The sequence below is a fragment of the Neovison vison genome, chromosome 13 (assembly GCF_020171115.1).
Source record: "Neovison vison isolate M4711 chromosome 13, ASM_NN_V1, whole genome shotgun sequence".
NCBI classification, from domain to species: Eukaryota; Metazoa; Chordata; class Mammalia; order Carnivora; family Mustelidae; genus Neogale; species Neogale vison.
Genome location: NC_058103.1, coordinates 13,727,504 through 13,750,220, shown reverse-complemented (window position 1 = coordinate 13,750,220; position 22,717 = coordinate 13,727,504). Strand labels below are relative to the sequence as shown.

The 22,717-nt window shown below is 46.2% G+C and overlaps 1 protein-coding gene across 1 annotated transcript in view; it reads left to right on the top strand.

The window, feature by feature from the left end:
* Positions 1–22,717, top strand: part of DPF3 (double PHD fingers 3) — a 258,611-nt gene that overhangs the window by 32,777 nt on the left and 203,117 nt on the right. The gene's annotated exons all lie outside the window — the stretch shown is intronic.

Below are 22,717 nucleotides of genomic sequence, written 5' to 3'. Positions count from 1 at the left end.
GGATGAGCCCAAGGAGAAGGTTCTAGGCTGATCTGGAGGAGGCCTGAGTTTTGTGTCTCCCAGCTGGCCAAGTCCTGCAGGCACCACCTAGAATTGTCCTCCTACAGGTCAGTATCACTGAAATGCGTTTCAACATGTTGGACTGACCTATGCTTTTTCTACAGACCACGCTGCCTTGGTCAACTCCCCAGACTGTGCCTCAGTTGCTTTTTCTGTAAAACAGAGCTAATAATAAGGATCTGTTGTTTCACCAGGGGTGATGAGAAGATGATGTGTGGGAAATCTCTTTAGAAAGAAGGCAACGGATGGGCTCATTTCCTATTTCCGGCATTCATGCTGTTATTATTATTTTTGGTCATGGCAGATAAACCATTGGAAGTTCACTTCATTCATCTCACAGATAAAAAGGTGGAGAAGTAAGTATACATCGTCTTTGCTTCGTAAGTCAGAGTGACCGTCACTGGCGAGTCGGCACTGGAGCTGGCAGAAGCTGGGCCCGGGGTCTCCCAGTTTGGTGTCCCCGCCCCTCCTGCCTGTTACTTTTTCATATTCCATATCAAAGTCCCAGTCATCCTTTCAAGTCCTATGTAGCTTGGATTCTGATCATCTGGAGACTGCACAACTCTTATTAATATTAAAGGGGAGGGTTTTCTTAACCTGCTTCCCTCTTTTCTAAGCGAGTCTCGGAAAGGAGAAGGAAAAATGGAATTGCAAGGACATCCATACCCCAGAAGGAACGCATCCTGGTTTGTTGCAAATTCGGGTTCCTGCTGGTGACTTTCAGGTTTGTGAGGAGTGGAGTGTGAATGGTATCTGATTAGCGGCAGGACTTCTGTGACCATCAGCAAGCTTTGATTTCAGGGTTGGGCTGGAATTGCCAGTTTGATCGTGCAGTCCGAGAGACCCAGAACGTGCATTTTCCTTCACTTCAAATCCCCAGTCACTGATTGGCTGATAACAGCTCTATCTAGCTTTAGTCAGGCAAAAAGCAGCTGTAAGCGAACATCCTGTAAATGAACTGGATTTTCCTATTGACGTCATCACACCAACACTGTTTTTGTTTTTTGGTTTTTTTTTTTTGACTTCTTTTTTAATTACTTTGCAACTGGTAAGGGTCCTTTGAGATTAGCTCTCCATTTCTCAAGCTTCCAAAGGAAATATTCTCTCAATAAACATGAAATCATGGAAGAGGTTGGTGTTACTTGAAAAGTCTGTTCTTTAAGAGAAGAAGATGGTCTTCAGATTTGGAGGGATTCTAGCCTATTGGCTGATTTTGTGAGTGTGTGTTCTGACCATTGGTGGTGATAGGGGAGCTGGAGCAGGAGGTGTGTCCCATGAACGCAGAAAGACAGAGCTATTCAGCCCGGTTTCTCAGGTTATCCTTAAGCCAGTCAGGTCAAGAAGCCTGAGTCATGGGGCACCTGGGTGGCTCAGTGGGTTAAAGTCTCTGTCTCTGGCTCAGGTCATGATTCCAGGGTCTTGGGATTGAGCCCTGCGTTGGGCTCTCTGCTCAGTGGGGAGCCTGCTTCCCTTCCTCTCTCTGCCTGCCTCTCTGCCTACTTGTGGTCTCTGTCTCTGTCAAATAAATAAATAAAATCTTAAAAAACAAAACAAAACAAAACAAAAAAGGAAGCCTGAGTCATTCCCCTGGTCTTGGAACTGTGTTTCTGACTTAATGTCCGCTTGAGGCAGCTTCAGACTCCTCTGTGAGGTGGGTTTCAAGTTCTTGTCCTTAGTTTGGTGCATTCTGAATGAAATGAAAGTTTATAACTTTTTTGGGTAAAAGATAGTGAGATATTTCCAAAACCTACTGACTTATTTTGTACAGGCATCAGATCAAAATGCCACTCGGGGGAGAACTAAAGGATCTTAGAGTGACTTTTTCATTTTATAATTTTAAACATTTAGAAAGTAACATGCTGACTGTAAAAAATGCATAGAAGAAAAGGATGTAAAACAAGACAAAAGAGAATAGAAAAAAAAAAGAAAGAGAAGGGAAGAAAAAGAAAAAGAAAACCAAAAAGAAAGACTTCTTCCCTGACTCCCCATTTTGTTCCCCACTGTTAAGGACAACTTTTTGGTGTATCTTTCCAGATATTTTCCTATGATTCTGAAAACACACACACACACACACACACACACACACACGGCTATGTTAGGATAGTTGTTGGGTATTTGAATTAAAAAAAGAAAAAGTCAGTTGTAGGGTAATTTCCTTTATTTCTTTGACTTATGGTAAATTGAGAGAAAACTCATTCAGACCCTTGAAGAAAATCCTTTCGACAAATACTTAAAATCTCTAATCAGCCTATAATTTACACATTGCCTGGGCTCTCTTTAGGCAAACAACGTGTCGTGTGTGGCCATGAAAGTTAATCTAAGTTTTTTAACGAAGTGCAGGCTGACCGTAGAGATCAGTATATGAGGTAGTAACACCGCCTGTGTGTGGAGAAGAGATCTTGGGGTGTTTTTTATAACATTTGATCAGTGGCATACAATTTCTCCAGGAATCTCAGAGGAAGATATTAAAGGTCGAATAAATGCGTAATGTGAGAATGTGTGACATTTGTTGCCAACCACAGTGACAGGGGTGCCCCATAGAGTGTGAGCTGTAGGAAGCCGTGGATGGGTTCGCTTAAGATGGAAGGACCCGCCAGGCAGGGCGTCCCCTTGGTTTACACATACAAGCCCCTTCTCCCCTTCCTAAGAATGGGGGGCTGGTAGGATTACCAAAACAGGCTCTGTAGGACAAATTGGATCCAGATTTCAGCTTTTCCTTTTCCCATGGACTTAATGGTCATTAGGCTGAAAGAGTTCCCATCATGTGAACTGTGGTTCGGTTCCGGGCTGGTGCACACATAGGTCTCCCGCTGTGTTTTCACCTGTAGCCTGTTCTCGGATGGAGGAGCAGTGGGAGCCTCGAGTAGAACCTTCCCTCCAAAGCAGCAGCATCTCTGTTGCCTCCTTTGCCTCAGTTCTGTGGGTCCATTCTTCTGCTGCAACTTGACTCTCTCTGGAGAACCGGATCTGGGGCTGGGAGCCCAGTGCTGTTTTCCCCCCTGCCCTCCCTTCAACTACCTAGCGCACCTCTTAGCTTCCCCATGCTCAAAAGGGATAATGTTCTCCTTGAAAGCGTCTTTTGAGGATTAATTGATGTTTGCTCTGTGCTTTGAAGAGAGAACCCTATCAAGTCTCTCTACTGTCCTCAAAGCTGGCGGCGGTTCCAGCTGGTGCCAGGCCTGGCCAATCGGGACGCAGCGCGAGCCTGCCTCTCATTGGCCGCCTTTCTGGGGCATATCTGTCGCCTGCTCGTGGCCCACAGTAGAAGGGTGACTCTCCGAATAGGAGGCACAGACCCTCCCGTGGACGTTGTACATCGCATGGTTTTCACTTGGAGTATTTGCCCCCCTCTGATCGTCCCTGGGGAAGTTAGTTTGTGGCTTTCTGTGACACTTCGCCATTTAGAAATTGTTCTTTCTTTCTCTTTGTAAAAGCTGTGTAAGTGTAGTTGGACTCTGCCATGTCTCAAAGAAGTGCCTTCGCCAGGCCATTTATATGGTAATTGCGTGTGGTTTGGGGAGGAAAAGGATGTTACCTGTTTGATGATAAGCACTTTCATATCAGTGACTTCTTTGTTAGAGTTGTTTAATCAAAGAAATGGAAGCTGCAACCTACTTATTGGGAAGATCTAGATAATAGAGTGTGAGTTAAGGACCTGAGGGTCCCAGGGAGAAGATGGTTGAGAAAAAGAAAAAAATAAAAATAAGGCTTGTTTTAAGGACAGACCAAGTAGGGAATTAAAACAATGGAAGTCAAAGACATCTTTGTAGTTTTGTCATCAAGGAGGACAAGGCTGGAGGGCAAAGCCGGCCAAGCACACTAGGGTCCCTTTCTGTGTCCTCAGATGGGCGTCAGGACATGGCAGGGGATGGAGAACCTGCTGCTGACTGCTCCAGTGGGGAATTTCAAGGGGAGCCTTCAGATCCTGCCATTCCTATCAGCCCCCCAGCGTCGGAGCCTCAGGAAGTGTCTCAAGCACCTGGGGGCTTGTTTTTAGCACTGGGCTTATAACTAGACATCAGTGTTTCACTTTTCTAAATGATATTCCTTGTTTCTTGCAAAATTCAGGATCTGGCAACCCCGAGGCTTCATCTCATCAAGGTGAACGTCAGCAGCGGCAGCCCTTTTTGATAGGGGCAGTGAGAAAGACACTGTCTGGTTCACTGACCAGGGCACATGCTGACTTCTCACCTGTCCGCGAGGTTAGTGGAGGGATAGGGAGCACAGACATGTGAGCACAGACATGTACACACACATGCACACACCTGTTGCCAGGATTCAGGCCCAGAAGGGATTACCTTATAGAAAGCTCAACTCTTTGCAGGTTTAGGGTGTGTAATCTGGACAAGAGATTTGAGAAAATTGAGTCTTAGGGTGAGAGGAGGATAATCAGATGATCAAGGCACACAGGGAAAGAGATGCTGGTGTCGTGTGCATTGCAAAAAGCTAGTGTCTTTCTCTGGTACACCCAGGTGTTTGGAGCAGCAGTGTGCTTCAGTGTAGGGACTGGGCAGAAGCAGGGACAAGGGGCTATATTTGAACCTCTGTGATGCTCTGGGTAGGGCATGGGGCACTCAGGGAGTTGATCAGTATTGGCTAATGAGAACCAGCCGTGGGTTTGTGGATGAATGCAATCTGGAGAACTGGAAGAATAATTCCTCTTCTCCTGTTTGCAGTGTGCGCACCACCATAGCAGGCATTGTGAACTCTGGTGCGTGTGGTGGCCAGGCTTGGCGTGTGAGTGAGTGAAGGGATGTCTGGATGGGAAAAGCAGAATAAGGAGTGGAGAAGATGGTGGTCAGCTGGTGCCCATCCAGTGAGATGTCCAAGTTCAACTCCAGCTTATCACATGGGAAGGCGAGCCCAGCATTGCTCACGCCTGACTTTTCAAGAGAGGCTTGAAATCTGAATTTGTCTGCAAACTCTAACAACTTTTGATGTGATGAATTAACTTTTTGAAAAACATAGTGCAGCCAAACAAAACATACTCAGGGGCCACGTTTGATCTGTAAGTCCTAGATTTGCAAGCTCTGGGGTAAAGCCTGGTTGGTGTCTCCTTACCAGCTCTACTGGGGACCAACTCTACTTTGCTGTGCTTATGGGATGAGGAGGAAGGAACTGTTGTAGATAAGAATGGTTATGAGGACAAAGTTGGGGTGGAGGTGGGAAGGGAAACTTGGACCACACCATTACCAGGCTAGACAGGCAGATCTGGATCCGGGTGTATTGGCCTCAGCACAGTTGCAAGGCCAGGCAAGAACTGTGCAGAGAGGCAGGTGGGAGGGCAAATCCAGGGGAGGCGGGCTGAGGGAAAGGGCAGAGGCCATGAGTGGCAGTAGTATGGGCAGCAGTGGGGCCCGGGAGAGAGCAAGAGCAAGAAGGAGCTGGGTGGACTGTGTGGCTGAGGTAGTTTGCCCTCTCCCTTGCTCTAGCCTGGTGGGTGTGTGCAGCCCCCCGCCAACCATGCCCAGCAGAAAAGTGTCCTGGCTACACGGGAAGCTCTGTTCATTGTGCATCTCTTCAGAAAGACACAAAACTCGGTCCAGCCTCCCAAACTTGTAATCATAGATAGGAATATAAGTCTGTCTTACATGAAGAGGCAGTGTAGCCTTTTTCATTTAGTAGCCATGCAGCTGGGGCAAGTTAGCTTCTTTTTGAGCCCACTTCGCTCATGTGGGGATAACAGCAGTTCCTACCTTGTAGGGTTGTTATGAGGATTGAGTGAACACAAATGCCTTAATATTTGTGAAGTGCTTAGTACAGGACCTGGCACAAAGTAAGTGTTCCAATTGTGCTCATTGTCATTGTGAGACAAGCAATAACCTCAGCTACCTTGTGGTTAAGCACAAAATCCTTCGTCTCAGCAGAGAGTCGACAATAGATGCAGTAAAATTTGACTCCTCCCCTACTGCAAATGCTTCCCTAGACATAAACTCTTTGGCCTGAGCTCCTGTTTGCCAGAAAAGCAGGAGACATTGTACTCACCTGATAAGGGTCACCTCCAGAGCTTAGGTAAGTCTGTTTGGCCCCAGTACCACCTGGTTTATATAATAGTGTTTTCATTCATCTAACAAATATTGGCTGAGTAACAGCTATGCTCCAAGCATTAAGAAAGGGTTTTGGTGATGCTGACTAGAGGAAGAGAAGCGTTGGGCCTGAAGGTACTGAGTCTAACATGTAGGATAAGCTGGTATAACACAGATCTCCAAATAGAACAGCTAAATAAGATAGAAGTTTATTTCTGTCTTGTGTAAGCCCCAGGGTAGGCACACCAAGGTGGCAAAGTAGGTCCATGAACTCATTCATGGACCCAAGTTTCTTACTATTTTGCATCTCTAAGTCTGTGTTTCAGGGCGTGGGAAGTAGGTGATGAAATCCAAGACAAGGAGCTAATAATTAAGAAGCATCCACTCCCATCCCAATGGTTGGAGCTTGGTCATATGGCCACAGCTAGCTGCAAGGGATGTTGGGAAATGTAGTCTAGAGCAGATGGCCAGGTGCCTATGCAAAACTTGGGAGTGGAGGTTATTATAAGAAGAAAGAAGGGAGAATGAATACTGGAGGGAAGCTGGCAGTTTATGATTCAGGAAGATAGGGAAGTAAAGGAATACTCTAACAGACAAATGCTCTATAGCCCCAGCTGTAATCCTTGAGTCCAGAAATATGTTGTGGCCCTCATGGGAGCTTGGGATTTAGAGTCAGACTTTTGGGTTCAAATCCCAGTTCTATCACTTACCACAGGATTGGTATAAGAATTAAGTAAGTCAATCCATCTGGTGCTTTTAGGATATGTATGGTCTGGTCCAGAGCCAATGCTCAGCAAGTGTAAGCTATTACTGTTAGAGGGTGGGATGTGTCAAGAAAGTCAATGACTCAGGATCTGGGGAATTGCTCATGGATTGGCCACCTCCTTTGGTTTTATAGCTTCCCATACGCCTTGTCTCTCTGGATGCAAGCACTGGGCCTCGAACCCTCGGCCCATCTCGTTGCAGAGAAATGTTAATGAAAACAAGCAAGGCCATCTGATGGAGTCAGTGTTTTGAAAAAATAGAGTCAATTTATGTTTGCCTGAACTGGACCTAGGGGATGAATTTAGAGAGGATATTTCAAGGTCAGCTTTCTACTGCTTGAGTAGGAGCCAGTGAATTTAATACATGGTCTGTAAGCCTCTGTGGGAAAAGTAAGAGCCCTTCTTTATTGGGTGTGTCTCTAGGTAAAGAGCTTGAGAAATTACTTTAAAATTTTCCTATGTAGCTAAGTAAAAGGGATAGTGAGGCCTCACAGGAGCTGGGGAAATCTTTGCCCTTGGGGAAGCCCCTGGTGGCCTGTCTAGGGCCCCCCCAGCAAGAGGGGAAAACTGGAAAAGCCACCCCTGCTGGATGCTGCACTGGCGGGAGTTGGGGTGTCCTCTTACTGGGAGCTGGTGTTCTAGGATATGCAGAAGGTGTCATGTTTTCCATCTCCTGCAGATGTCATATGGAAAGAGAATCTTCCTAGCTTCAGAACAAGAGACTTAACTTTCCTTGGCAACTCACACAGTGGGTAGATCTTAGCAGAAAAATAAACAGACACTGAAAGATGATTTTCTACCAGTTTTCTGCACTGTCTCATTTTCAGAGGCTTGAGGAGGTTTTATACCCTTTTTAACCCCAGATCTGGGAATCAGGCCACACACTACTCTGGAAAAAAGTAGCATTGGATGCTGACTCACAATGGGTACCATTTTGACACCCTAAAAACATCTAATGGCCTCCCAGGCAATGGGGTGGACATACAGGAGGGAGCACATGTTGGAAGACTCACATGTTGGAGGACCGCACCTGTGCCTGTTGGAGAGCCAGCAGAGGTGGGCCAGGGCTGAGAGTGGGGCATCTGAAGGATTGGGTAGGAGCTAGTTCACAGGCAAGTAGGCAGGTGGTTGTATCCCTCCTGCCTGCCTCTCGTAACCTTGGCTGACCTCCTGGTCTTGACTTCTTGGTGTCATGAAGATCCTATACCTGGCTAGTCTGGTTCTGTAGGTGTTCATGGGCTTGGGTTTTCACCCACATTTTCTCCAGCTCTGTGAACCTCATATCTTCTCTCTCATCAGTTCCCAACTGGGCCTTCACTCTTCCTTACCACTGGGGTCAATCTTTTATTCTCTTTCCCTTAAGGAAATCTTATCAAGGGAGTGGGGACAATAGTGAGATCTGATTCAACGAGGGTCTCCAGTCCTATAGGCTCCAGATGAAACTGGGATGCTGTCTCTGTGTGAGATGACACTTGTCGTTTCAGGAATGTCCCTCCCAGGGCATCAGATGTATACTCTGTGCCTAGACCACACCATCCAGAGGTGCTATGATTTAATATTAAGTAGAGTAGATCCTGTAATTCTCTTGAGAACAAAATAATTTTTTAAAGAGATTTATTTATTAATTTTAGAGAGAGAGTGTGAGAGAGTGGGGTGAGGGTCAGGGGCAGGTGGGGAGAGATAGAAAGAGAGAGAGAGAGAATCTCAAGCAGACTCCCCACTGAATGTGGAGCCCGAAGTGGGGCTTGACCTCACGACCCTGAGATCATGACCTGAGCCGAAAGCAACAGTCACAGGCTTAACCGACTGAGCCACCCTGGTTCCCCTTGAGAGCATAAGAATTTTACATTGTATTTGGGTTTGTGTGTGTGCATGTGAAGAGTGTGCATTTATTGAGTGTGAGCCTTTCAAACAGGCCATACATGCTATAATCCTGCTTTGAATTTCTTCATTTTTTAATCACCTGGGCACCTGGTTGGGGGGTGCCTCTGCTGCTCTGAGGGACTCTGTATGCAGGCCTGCTCGAGCAGGGGTAAACAACCCTTCTTACACAAGAGGGCAATCCAGGAAAAATCAACAAACATATTTACAGGTCATCTCTGCCCCTTCATCAACCCAAAGAGAGCGTTATGGAGTCTCATGGTGGGTGGGGCGTCAAGGAATGTTGATTCTTACAATTTACTCTACTGATAATAGTATCAGTGAGAAAAGGGGCACTGCTTTTTGAGTCATTGAAAACGTAATATCCGGATGTTTGGAGACAGTTTTCCAGTTTTTCATTCTGAAATTAGACGTGGGGATGCCCACGTGATCCTTGTCGCTGCAAGGATGCACCCCGGCATCCTCGGACTCATGCTCTCAGTCCATCTCTCGCCCAGCATAGAGCCCAGTGCAGAGTAGGTGCTTAATAAATGACTACTGGGCAGCAATATGGTAGAATGGCTAAGAACACAGACTTCACCAGACTGCCTCCTTCTGTCACTTAGTAGCTGTGTGACTTCGGCAAGCTTCTTAACCTCTCTGGGCCTTTGTAGTAGTCTGTAAAGTGGGGAGGATATCAATCCCTACCTCATAGGTGGGGACTGAATGAGTTAATACATGTTAGTACTTACAATAGTGCTTCGCGTATACAAACCTGTGTAAGGGTTACCTGTTGTTATAGATAATGCTGTTGAGCTGAGTGGAAACCCCATGTCTAGATAGTGCTAGAGCCTTACAGAGAATTCTTTCCAACCCTGGCTTCTGCTTAGTTACCGTTGATCAGATTGTCTCTCTAGTCTCTTGTCTGTGAAAATACATTTGATTTCCACATGAAATAACTATATTCCTCACTCCAGACTTCAAAAAAAATTGTATTTATGTATTAACACAGAGAGAGAGAGAGAGCAAGAACACAAGCAGGGAGAGGGGTAGAAGGAGCGGGAGAAACAGGCTCCCCACTGAGGAGGGAGCCTGATATGGGGCTCAATCCCAGGACCCTGAGATTATGACTTGAACTGAAGGCAGCCACTTAACTGACTAAGCCACCCAGGCACCTCTCCAAACTTTTTATTTAAGGCAAAAAAACCCAAAAAACAACCCTAAGTATTTTTGAAGCAGACATGGGTCCATGTGTAATAGATAGCGCCTTGGATTAATAACCTGGGTGAAGGCTGCCCAACCAGATTTGGGGAAGCTGCTCTTTTCCAAAGAAAGTTCTGGGCTCTCCCCTTCCATCTCTCCTCACAGAATGCCCTGCCTGTTCCCTCAGCCACTGGATCTGGTCTTTGCATTAACAGGAGAGCTCCTGGGCGTGAAGCATGCCAGATACAGTCTGGCTCCCGGAGCCTTGTCTACCTAATGATTTTATTCATAACCACTTTATTTTCATTCACTGACTTTTTCTTTAAAGTTTTAAATATTGAAATACAGCATACACACAGAAAGGAGCTCATGTGTCCGGCTCAGTACACTTTGACAAGCTGAACTTATCTGTGTCCTCAACACCCAGATTAAGAAACAACAGGACGGAAACCCAGCTGTGGCTCTTCCAGTTACTACCTCACTCCTTACTGAACTCTGCCAAGGGAGATCATCCTGGCTCTAACCCCGTTGGATGGAATCTTCTAGAATTTTCACTCAGTGTCTGGATTTTCTCCTTCAACACTATGAGAGTCATTTATAGGGTCGACTGTCCTCGTAGGTTGTTCATACTTAGTGCTGTATAGTATGCCATTGTGTGAGCAGACCATGATTTCTTTGCCATTCTACTCGTGATGGGCTTGTGGCAATTTCTGGTTGGAGAGTTCTAGGAGTCTCACTACCGGGAACATGGTGGCACGTCTTCTGGGGGTGACATGCATCTACCCAATGATGGGCTAGCTGGGTCTCAGGGTGGGTATCAATTCTGTAAGTGCTGCCAAACACTCTTCCAGAGTAGAGGTGCCAGTCATTTGCCTGATTTTGATGAAGAAAATTATTCCATATTCAGATTTGATTTGAGTTTTAAAGCAGAATATCACTGAACTGATTCTGTTGATTTCGTCATTCCCATTTCTCCCCTCTCATGTGCGTGAACCGTATGGTAACCAGGCAAAGTCACTCAAGTTGCTGTAACTACCTTTTTTGGGGGGGAGGCTCTTGACTTTTAGACCTGCTACCTAAAATGGAAGGTTTAAGATTCGTCTCCCCCACTAAAATGTCTGCTTTATTTTCAAGAATAGAAAATACTGATCACATCCCCTGGGGGGGGGCGGGGAAAATTCTCTTCCACCCTCCCAACCCTCCTTACACCTTTTACTGAATGAAATTTAGAGCTTGGGGAAGTTTTGAGGGAAAATCAAACACCAGTGAGATTATGGATTTTCTGGATCTTGCTTGCTGGATCAGTCCACTCATAACTTCAGTTACAGGTGCCCTTCTCTGGTATTTGACAAAGCTGGGCAAATGGAGAGTGAAAAGTCTCCTGGTCTAGTCCTGACTTTCAGTTATAGACAACCGTGGTGCAAGGTGCTTTGTGGTGCAGAGAGACAGAAAGGCTTCCTGTCCAGCCCCAGACACCTTATAAATAAGGACCTCTGAGTCCTAGAGTCCTAGAGGGACTTTAATTGAATCTGTTCATTTTGGCTTGCCCTCCCTTCCTTGACCCCCAGACGACAAGCTAGAAACCACATCCCAGAGAATAACAGCAAAAATATAATTTCACACACTGCTTCCTCATAAAAATCACTCACAAAGCACTCAAATCCTGCAGCACCGGAAAGTTATTCTTTTATTTTATAGATGAGAGAATTAAGACCCACAGAGTTGACTTGACACTACAGGATCCTGGAAGAATGGGTGGTTGGAAGCCAGGTGCGTGCCTGGGATTTGCCCTTCTAGGAACAGGGGAGTCTTTTCTAAGAGGAGTTTTAAGGATGCGTGGCTATGTCAGGAGCTCATCCTGAGGTCCTTTTGATGGGTGACCTTCACCTCCCAGAGCTTGGCATTTTATCTGGTTAGAAGTGGTCTTCGGTGAGGACATATACAAGGAACTGATCGCTGGTTTGTTTGTAGTGGCTAAGAGTGGAAACTCAGTGAGCACCTACGTAGGGAAATGGCCCCGTAGCTACGCTACCTTCATACCTTGGATCGTTCCAGAGCTGTTAGAAGGATTTTGGCAATGTGTGGCAGAATAAATAAGAGGGAGAAAAGCGTATATGTGATTCTATTTTTTTAAATGAACAATAACCACCCTCCTCAAAACCACAATTAGTGTGTGTGTGTGTGTGTGTGTGTCTGAAATTACATGAGTCTGGGGAAAAGTGTGGATGGACACAAACTCACATGTTAACATGGGTTTACCTGGGGAAAGAAGGGCTGAGGTTGGGAGTGCTGCTGTGGGAGAACAAGCTATAGCAAAATAGCATGCGATAAAATGTCATCTGAATAAATTATATATATGCATATATATGTATCCATATGCATAAGGAAATGCATAAAAAGTACATGCATACATTTGAAAGGCAAACGAGTTGTTCCAGAAAGAACAAGGCTGTGAACCCTATATGGGTCAGTTCGCTTGCAAGGGCGCGAGCTCACTTCTGTGGCTGATGGCTTTACCCCCATGTCGTTATGTTGTAAGCGAAGGACGTTGGCCGGAAGTGGAATGGGAAAATGTGTGGGTGTCTGAGCACGGGCACGCGGCTGCATTCGGCACACCAGTGATTGTAATGACCACCCAGCTGTGTCTACCGTGTGCTGGCATTTTCGTACTTTCTAGAAGTTAGACATTTTTGTCTCTGTTTCACGATGAGGAAAGCTGAGGCGTGAGTACCTCAAGGCCACGTAGTGGGTGAGCGGTGCTGAGGTTCAAGCCCAGGTCCGGAACTGCTGCATTTTAGATCTCTTCACAGCTTGGGGTTTAGTGGGGGTGCTCGGGGCTGGCCTGCTTTGCTCTACACAGAGATTTTTGTGAGGTCCTCTCTCACAGGATCCTAATGTGTAGGTTTTGCTGTTAAACTGACCACGCCACCATCTAGGGAATGTTTTCTGCATGTTCTCGTTGGCCTGGTTTTGGATGGCAGAGCTTCTTGCCCGGGTGAGGGAGAGCAGCCTGCTCGGGCCTCTTCCTTGAGGGAGCAGGGCTTCATAGAAAAGTAGGGCACATGGACACCCACCTCAGGACAGGTGAGAGACAGACCGGCTTGTTAGAAAAGGAGGACAGTGTGATCACATCTGGCTTTTTTTGGTCCCTGGCCCATCTCAACAGCCACTTTGGGAGTGAGTGCTTGGGTTTTATGGGGCTCTCTCTCCCCGCTCTCCTTGACCCCTCCCCCTCCCCCCTTCCCAGCCCTGCTAAACACAAAAGAGCAAACAGTCCTGGCTTCTTTGGTGGCCTGGGAGTGTGACTCCAATCCAAAGTGCCGAGTACTTGCGCTGTCACCAAGGTTGCCCCAAAGTGAGTATTTAAGATACAAATCTCAGATCTGCAAGTCCATGTCACCTGTGACCCCCTTCTCTCTCCTTGGCTTTGCTTTCCTCATTCACCAAATGGGGGTCGGATTTTTCTCTTGCTGATGATTAAAAGAATAGGCCATCTAGAATCCATTTTGTCAAATGATAAGAAGCGAGCCATCTGTTTAGAAAGGCAAGGCTGTTTCTGCGAGTTAGGTTGTGGCTACAGACAACAGTGCTGCCGACACCAATGGTCAGCGCCATTTTTACCGAACAAGTCTGGGTGTTTCCAGTGCGGCAGGACCACTGTTCTCTACAGGGAGCTGGGTCTTGTCCACAGCGGAACTGGTGACTTCCAGGAGCCGGGCTGTGGTGAACGTGGCTGCAGAGGGTGAGGTGGCCACCAGGGTGCCCTTCCCTGGGCCCTCCTGACCTCTCTCTGAGGCTGCTGATCCCCTGGTGTGGCTGCTGGAGCCCCTGCCTACTGCCTTCCTTCACTGTCAGAGGATGCACCGGGGGTCCTGGTGGCGGGGGCGGGGGGTGGTGCATGCAACCAGAATGAGGAGAGAGCGTGCGGCAGGCTGTGGTCCACACTTTCACTCCTGTCCACAGATTGCATACTGAACTCATTTAAAGGATTTTGCTTGAACGACCAGACAATTTGTCCTCAGCCATGAAGCTCAGTCTGCACTCCTCTATGCATGATAAAGTGTGGGACTTGGACACCTTTTCCTCTATCCTTAATCCTCTTTGCATTTATTTTACTTAAAAAGTGATTTCCGGGGTGCTGGGTGGCTCAGTGGGTTGAGTGTCCGACTCTTGATTTTGGCTCAGGTCACGATCTTAGGGTCGTGGGTTGTGCATTGGTCTCTGTGGTGGGGAGTCTGTTTGGAATTGGGATTCTCTCTCTCCCTCTTCCCCTCCCCCACCTTGTAGTTGCTTGCTCTCTCTCTCAAATAAATAAATAAATCTTAAAAAAAAAAAGATCTCTTTCTGACCAATTAAATAAAATGGATAGGACCTAATTATACATCCCTCTTCTGTTTGCAATTTTGAATGGAGAAGGTTAAATCTGTGCCCTGCTTGATTCTGCTTAAACATAGGGATAGACGGAGCAGTTCGGGAGAGCTTTCCTGTATCCTACAAACTGCTCCTAACTCTTCCCTGTTCCCATTGGGACTACAGAGTCTCCTGAGGTCCCCAGACAGAGTGGTTTACGTGGGTCTAGATAGGACGAGGGCTGGAGTTCCCAGTGGGCTTCCAGGCACTGGATCCTAGGGTATCCTTTAGAGAAAAGGGGAAAAAAAAAATCCACCCAAAAGGGGTGATAAAGGAATGACATCACAGTAGGCATAGCAACTGCAGGGTAATCATAGTCTCTGCACGAAGTGGTCAGAACCCCAAGGGAAGGCCTAGTTTCATTGTGTTCCTTTTCCCATCGGAGTAGGCAGGAGCAAGGAGGCCTGGAGGAGGGGTTGCTTATCCCATTGCTAGTTGAGGCCGGAGGTTTCTTCGCTTTCTCAACCCGCCTCCCTGCTCGGACAGTCTCTCTGGGGGTGGTGGTGTACCTCCTTGAAGTGTTTGATTCTGTTACTTTATTATCATAAATTCCAAGAGTTGCCTCCAGAATTTGGCTAGAGAGGGGGAACAAAAACAGAGGGAAGCCCATCAACGGAGAGGAAGGTCGAGGAGTGAAATTGTCATCAGGAAGTTTCGTGGAAGCCTGGAGCCCAGTCCTCAAGTTCTTCTGCCCAGAGGCGAGGAGCTTCCCTGACATGCACACATGGTCTGCCTCCTGTCCCTTACTTGCTTCTTTGGGCTTTGGCTTCTGTAGCAGACGGTGCTGAGCTGGGTGTAAACCACTGAAGCTGTGCTAATTTCAAAATCACTTGTGCCTAGAGCCCAGAGCAATGCACCTTCCTGGGGCACCTTGTAGATAAGGCAGCTGTCTGTATATGGTGAGGGCTGACACTCTGGGACAGCTTCGAATGTGGTCTCAGGAGGTCATCTCAAACACACTGCAAGGCTTGTAGGTATCGAAGAGTTGATTAAAGGACATGAACTGGGGGACTGCTATGCTGGGGCTTTGGTGATATTCCACACCCAGAAATCATTTCTCCTTTCCTGTCATTGTGGGATGACTACAACGGATCCTGCCTGGTTGCTGGTTCTTGGAGGTCAAATCATGGTTGTCTCTTTGTCTCCCTGGCACCCTTAGATTCTGAAATCTTAAAAGTGGGTGCGGAGCCTGACCAATGCAGGTGTAGCTATCATGAGGCTGAACGCACCATCTCCACTCTCCAGCAGGGCTGCTCATCCCCAGCCTATGGACTGGTAGTTAAAGCCTTTTGGGAAGTATGCTCTTTGACTTCTTTGGTTCGAGTATCTGGAATTTTGTCTTCTTTACGCAGAACATCTGGACAAGCTGGAGAAATCCCTTACCCAGCAGCTCTCGGCTATGGGTAACTTTGTAGAGTGAGTTAATTATTTGAATTTTTTATTGAGATAAGATACACACAACAAAAAGTTCACCATCTTAACTGTGCATGATTCCTTGGTTTTTAGGTTAAAAATGTACGATTCAATGGTTTTAGTAAATCTAAATATTGAGCAACCATCACTACTACCTAATTCTGGACCTTTTTGTCACCCCAAAAGGAAATCTTGTACCCATTAAGTAGTCACTCCTTATTTCCCCCTGTCCCCAGCCCCTGGAACCCACCAGTCTGCTTTCAGTCTCTCTGGACTGCCCTACTTTGAATTTGTCATATGAATGGAATCAGACAATATTTGTGGCCTTCTGTGTCTGGATTCTTCAACTTAGCATGTTTTCAGTGTCTAACATTATTGTAGCATATATATCGATACTGCCTCTTAAAAAATGGCAGAATAATATTCCATGATGTGGTATACCACATTTTATTTATCCATTTAAATAGGTTTGATGGATGGATCAATCCATCCATCCATGATGGACATTTGGGTTCTTTTCCACTTGTTGGCTATTACGAGGAAGCATTCAAATACAAGTCTTTGGGTGGACATACGCTTTTAGTTTTTTTGACTGTATACCTAGGATTGAAACTGCTGGGTCAGATGATAACTGTATGTTTTATTTTTGGAGACACCGCCATCGGTTTCCACAGTGGCTGCGCTGATTTACATTCTCACCAGCAAAAGTGTGAGGGTCCCATCTCCCCACTTCCTTGCTGACACTTGTGACTATCTGCCTTTCTGTTTCTAGCCATCCTCGTGGGTGTAAGTGGTGTCTCACGGCTTTGATTTGCATTTCTCTAATGGTTAATGATGCTGAGCATCTTTTCATGTGATTTTTTACCATTTTCATACTTTCTTTGGAGAAATGTCTATTCAAATCCTTTGCCCATGTTTTCATTGGGTCATTCGTTTTTTGGCTGTTAAGAAGTGAGTTTGTTTTAATGCATCATTGTTCCTTCCTCTACTCTGACATGGTCTGACCAGTCCGTGGAGATGGAGGGTTTAGTGGGTCACTTAAAAGCAGCCAGAGGTCTGGTGTTTTTTTTTTTTTAAAATATTTTTTTATTTTTTATTTTTTAATTTTTTAATTTTTATTTATTTGACAGAGAGAAATCACAAGTAGGACAAGTAGGCAGAGAGGCAGGCAGAGAGAGAGGAGGAAGCAGGCTCCCCGCTGAGCAGAGAGCCCGATGTGGGGCTCGATCCCAGGACCCTGAGATCATGACCTGAGCCGAAGGCAGCGGCTTAACCCACTGAGCCACCCAGGCGCCCCAGGTCTGGTGTTCTTGGAAGGAATCTCTTTGTTGCCCACACTTAACAGTTTGCTCCCCCAGAGCTTCAGTTCTTGAGCCCATTCTTATTTTGCTCTCGGTTCCTTCCCCGTTGAGCTCCTCTGCACCCATGGTGTCTACTATCATATAAATGTTGATTACTTCCAAATGCATATATCCAGCTTGGAGTTCTCTCTGGAACTCCATATTTACTTATCCACATGGAATGTCAACATGTCCCAAACCTGCTACATTCCTCTGCCAAAGCTTCTCCTGGGTTCCCCGTCTGGATGACTGGCAGCATCATCTACCAGGTCAGAAAAGCTGGAAGTCATCTTTGACTCCTTTCTCTCTCTCTAGGGCACATCTACCCTCTTCCTGTCATGTAATACGCGTTGGCTTTCTTTAGTAGCTCTCTTTCACTTGTCTTCAGTTCTTCACTCCATGCCGACTACCTTAGTTCAGGTCTTTGTCATTCCAACTAGATCCCCTAGTTTTGAGTTACTTCCATCTATCCATCCTCTGCCAGAATGATCCGGTTATATTCCTCCCATCTTAAAGTGGTGCCTTGTTACCTAAGATAAACTTCTTACTCCTTTGTGGAGTGTACAGGCCCTCTTGGATCTGACCTCTATCTATCTCTCCAACTCTATATTCCCCTGCTCATTCTTTCCTCAGCCCTAATTTTAGCCATAAGGAGTGCTTTCAGGTTTCTTGGATGGCTTGTGTTCCCTCAAATCTCCAGTGAGTTTTTCCTCTGTGGTCAAGGATAGATTTTCAGGGCTGGATTACAGATCCAATGTGGCCCCAGTTAAATATGACTGTGGAGAGCCAACATGGTGACTGTAGCTTAGATGTAGATTTTGATTTAGTAATTTATTTATGTGAAAGGATTTCCAAACTGAATAGAAATTATTATGAGCCACCTGTATTGCAAAGGGGATGGACTTTTTGGGAAAAATTCTGACATCTGCCCCATCTATCCGTAGCCTGTTGTTACTTTAGTTAACTTTCTGAATCAAGAACACCAAGATACATGATGTGACAAGTATATGCGTATTTTGGGAGCTAAGGGCACAAAATATTTGAAATCAGATTTGGATTCCAAGGTTGCCGTAGCTACTGACTAGTATGAACACGAGCGTCACGTGTTTGTTTGCAGCGCTATACCTCTAACCTCTGTGGCATCTTCTTGTTTTGAAGATGTTAGTCCTTAGATAAAGAAGCTCAGTGAAACTGAAAGAATGATTCCTGGTCCTTTCCAAATATTTTTATTTTAAAAAATTATTTATTAGATTTATTTATATATTTTTTTGTTTTTGTTTTTAAATTTTGTTTTTAGATTTATTTATTTTTAGAGAGAGAGAGTGAGCAGGGGGAGGGGCAGAGGGAGAGGGAGAGAGAGAGAATCCCAAACAGATTCCCCCCCTTGAGCATGAGCCTAACTCGAAGCCCAGTCCCAGGACCCTGAGATCATGCCTGAGCTGAAACCAAGAGTTGTCCAACTGACTGAGCCAGTGTGGCACCCCTCTCCAAATATTTTTAAAAACAACTAAATTTAGTTTGGATTACTCTTTAGTGCTTTCTTACTCTCCCTCAAATTTTTTACTTAGAAAAATTTCAAGTTTCTGGAAAGCTGCAGGAAGACTACAGTGAGCATCACTGTCCTCTTTGCTCAGATTTGCCATTTCCTAGTAGTTTTCCACCTCACTGTCCCCTTTTTCCTCCCCTGTGTGCACCCCCTGCCCCACTTCCCCTAAACGGTCTTATCGTCCTCTTTGTATTTTGGTCACAGTATCACATAGTCTGAAGTGGACCGACAATGCTTGATGGGGCAGAGAAGTTCGTTGCCGGATTCCCCTGCGGATAGAACTTTATTCTCTCACAGTTTCCAAACTGAAAGAGAAGCTGTGGGACCAGATCAATGGCTCCTTCTGAGAATTTATTCATCCTCCCTTCATCTGAAGCTGCAGATGTGATCATCTATTTTTTTCAGGAAGAGTGAGATTTAGTTCACAAAACACCATCTCTTCTGGGGATGGGTCGAAGCTCCTGGCAAAGCTGAGTGCCAGAGCTGAAGCTCTGAGCTGTTGGCTCAGCTCTGCCACCGACCGGAACACCCTTGGCCTGTTCCAAGCACGTTCCTTTCTCGTGGTGAGCCTCAGTTTCCCCAACTGTAGAATGAGAGTTTGGATTCCCTGCTCTTTAAGTCCCCTTCCTGTGCTCAAGCCCTATGACACTGTGACAGCCAGAAAAATTCTGTCCTTCGGGGGAAATTGCCACAGATACTCATCGCGCTTGTGAGGCCAACTCCAGGATTGATCGCTGGCTGGGCTTCGGCCGGGACCATTTCTACTTTTTGACAATCTCCCCTTGTAAGAACCACCAGTGCCCTTTCTGCCTGCGGAGGCAGGAGGTGGGCTTGGCGGGGACGGAGGAAGCTGCGGGAACTCTGACCCTTGGTTGGAGCCTCCCCAGCTCCTTTCCTTTGAGGTTGTCTGCTTGTTTAATTTGTCGTTTGCCTTGCTTCCCACGCCCTTTTATAGCTACTTTTGTTCAAGGCTATTGCCATCTCCTTTTCCTGTCCCTGGCCTACCTCCAGGTAAAATATCTAGGGAGGACAGCAGCCACCTGAAGATGCGGTGAAGTGGGTGACGGTGGTCGTGGGTGGTGGTGGATGGTGCTGCACACTCATTGGTGGGGTCGGTGTCATTTGAAGTCCAGAGAGTGGGTGGCGCATTGATACCGTGGGCGTGACTGGCCTGCAAGGTTCCCACCCACAGGGCCCCCCTGCAGAGGTCCTGGACTGGCCAGTCTTCTTTTATCATTTAATCCCCATGGGTTGGGTTTGAGAAAGTTCTCATAAAAGAGAAAAGGACTTCGATGTGGCAGAGTTGAAGAAAGGAGCTGTGGGAGCCGGGTGACAGGGTTCGTGTGTTCATTTGATAAATGTTTATTGCAGACCTACTATGTTATGTGCAAGGTCCGTTACTCAAAGTCTTCAATCTGGGTAGCCGCTGTTCATGTGCTATGTGTTTAGAAGCATTGGAAATAGTACCAATAATGGTCACACTTCCTCTCCCAAGAATCATGTGCCAGGCATGTGGTTAAGTGGGTTACATCTATTCCATCGAATCCTGTCAACCCCTCTGACAAGGTAGACCCTGTTCTCTTTCTCCAGGGGAGGAGAGGGAGGTTTAGAGAAGTCACTTGCTCAGGGTCAGGCAACGGGAAGGAGGAAGAAGTGGGGTTTGAGTTCAAGTCTGATTTTCTTTCCTCCTTTTTTTTTTTTTTTTTAAAGATTTTATTTACTTATTTGACAGAGAAAGAGAGATCACAAATAGGCAGAGAGGCAGGCAGAAGGAGAGGGGGAAGCAGGCTCCCTGCTGAGCAGAGAGCCTGATGCGGGGCTTGATCCCAGGACCCTGAGATCATGACCTGAGCTGAAGGCAGAGGCTTACCCACTGAGCCGCCCAGCCGCCCCAAGTCTGATTTTCAATCCTACCTTTGTGCCTCTTTGCCTTTGGTTTATGGATGGATACTAAAGTTTTCACTGGTCTACAAGCTAAGGACAACAGAGCTAGGTTTTTAATAAGGCTTTATTTAATTCAGTGGCTCTCAACTGAGATGATTTTGCCCCAAGGGGATGTTTGGCTATGCCTGGAGACATTTTTTGGTGGTCACAACTTAGGAGGCGCTACTGATGTGTAACGAGTAGTGGCTAGAGCTGCTGCTAGGTCTCCCTCTGTGCACAGGACAGCACCCTTGTCCCCCTTCGTTCCCATAGCAAAGATTTAGCGGCCTCAGTTGTCAATAGGGCTAAGGTTGAGGAACTCTGGTTTAATTTGAAGGATTGCTCTTAATCTTATATTATTCTGACTTTCAGGATATGTACTAATTTTTTTTTTCTTTTAAGAAAGAAAGTAGTAGCTAGATTATCCTTATTTGACAAAATAAAAAAAAATTGGCAAGATTTTGTTGATCCATCTAATTTTTATTGTTGTTACAAATTTCCTGGATGATGACATCCAGACCTCTAGGAATTGATGTTTTACAAACATCAGTTTGCAATGTACAATTATAAATTGTAAATTTATAAACAATTCCTTGATATAGGAATCATGTTTTACAAATACTGTTTGTTGAGGATTGACCAAAGAAAGTGGCTTGAGTTGCCCATAAGGACAATGCCTAGGGTGCCCTTGGGCTCTTGGGGTTTAATAACAAACGTTTGTTGACCACTTAGCGCCTCCTACATGCCAGGCCCGATGAGAGGTCAAAAGAAATTCTGCCTTGATGAGTTTATAATCTTCTAGGACAAAAAGCGTATGTGCATTAAACCAGTAGGGAATGAGGAAAGAGTGTGGCAATCGAGGGCTCAGTTTAGTCACAAGTTGATGGCAAAACCAAGGGGTTTCTACTGGAAAGAATTTTAGGTTTCTGACTTCAGCCTGCCATCCACTAATTTATGGGACCTTAGACAAGACACTTAATTTCTGCACCTCTTGCTTTCTTGTTGGTTTCCTGGCTTGGATGAGGGCCCCTCAAGCCTGAGCACCGACACCTCCTTTCCTTCCTATCTCTAGTGGGGCACCCAGTCCTGTGGATTCTATTTTGGAAATATCTCTGGAGTCTGCCCATTCTCTTCCGATTCTAGTGCATTCTCCACCCAGCAGCCGGAAGAATCTTGCTAAAACATAAATCTGATCATGTCACCTGTCTCTGCTTAAAACCCTTAGTGGTTTCCTCATTGCCCATGGGATAAAGTCCAAACTCCTTGGCAAGGCATTCTTGGCTCTGTGGTCTGGGCCCGGCCAACCTCTTCTGTCTCCTTTCTCTCCTTTGCCCTTCACCGCCACTCACCCCACGGTCTGGACGCGTCAGACAGCTCATTCTTCTCCGAGCACAAATCGCTGACCCATCTCCCTGGAATCTCTCTCGCCTCTTTTCCACCTGGCAAAATCACAGTTACCTTTAAAGGTTCGTCTCCATCATTTCCTCTGGAAGACGCTCCACGTCCTGGAGGCGGACCACGTTTCCTTGGCTCTCTCCCGCATTGGACTATGGCCCCCGTTGAAGACAGGGCTTGCCTTTGCCTTGTGTCTCGAATACTTCATTCCCAGCATGGTCATGGCAAATGGCTGCTGTCCAACCATGCTTGAGTAGAAAAAAAAGGAAAAAGGCGGAAAATTGAAAGTGGAGATGAAAATGTTTTTCCTTTGTTTACCACCCAAGGTGGCTGGTGGCATGAACATAAAGTAGTGATTATTGAGGACCTGAAAAATGAGAGGCTACACGCTTGCAGCACGTGGTCTTGTCATCGTTTCCAAAGGGAGACGATGCTAACTTTTGAACCACAGATGGAAAAAAACTTCGAATTTCCTCCATTATATCACTGTTCACATGCACGCTTATGCATACGGATGCGGTATTGTTAAGAGTAAAGGCACGTGGTTGTCAGGTACTGGGAACTGGTATATCAGATAGAAAACTCCAGATGGCTAGAATTTTGTGCAATTCAGCAAAAATGTGCCTTGTTGGTACAGGACCATACATGCCTCAAATCATGACTCAGTGGCCTCGACCTGCCTGGAGACCGCTAGTGACAGTCTGTCCTTTGCTCTCCTGGAACTAGGGCTAAACTCAGAGCAGGGGCAGGAAGGAGGAGCTTGGTTTCCTTTTTCTT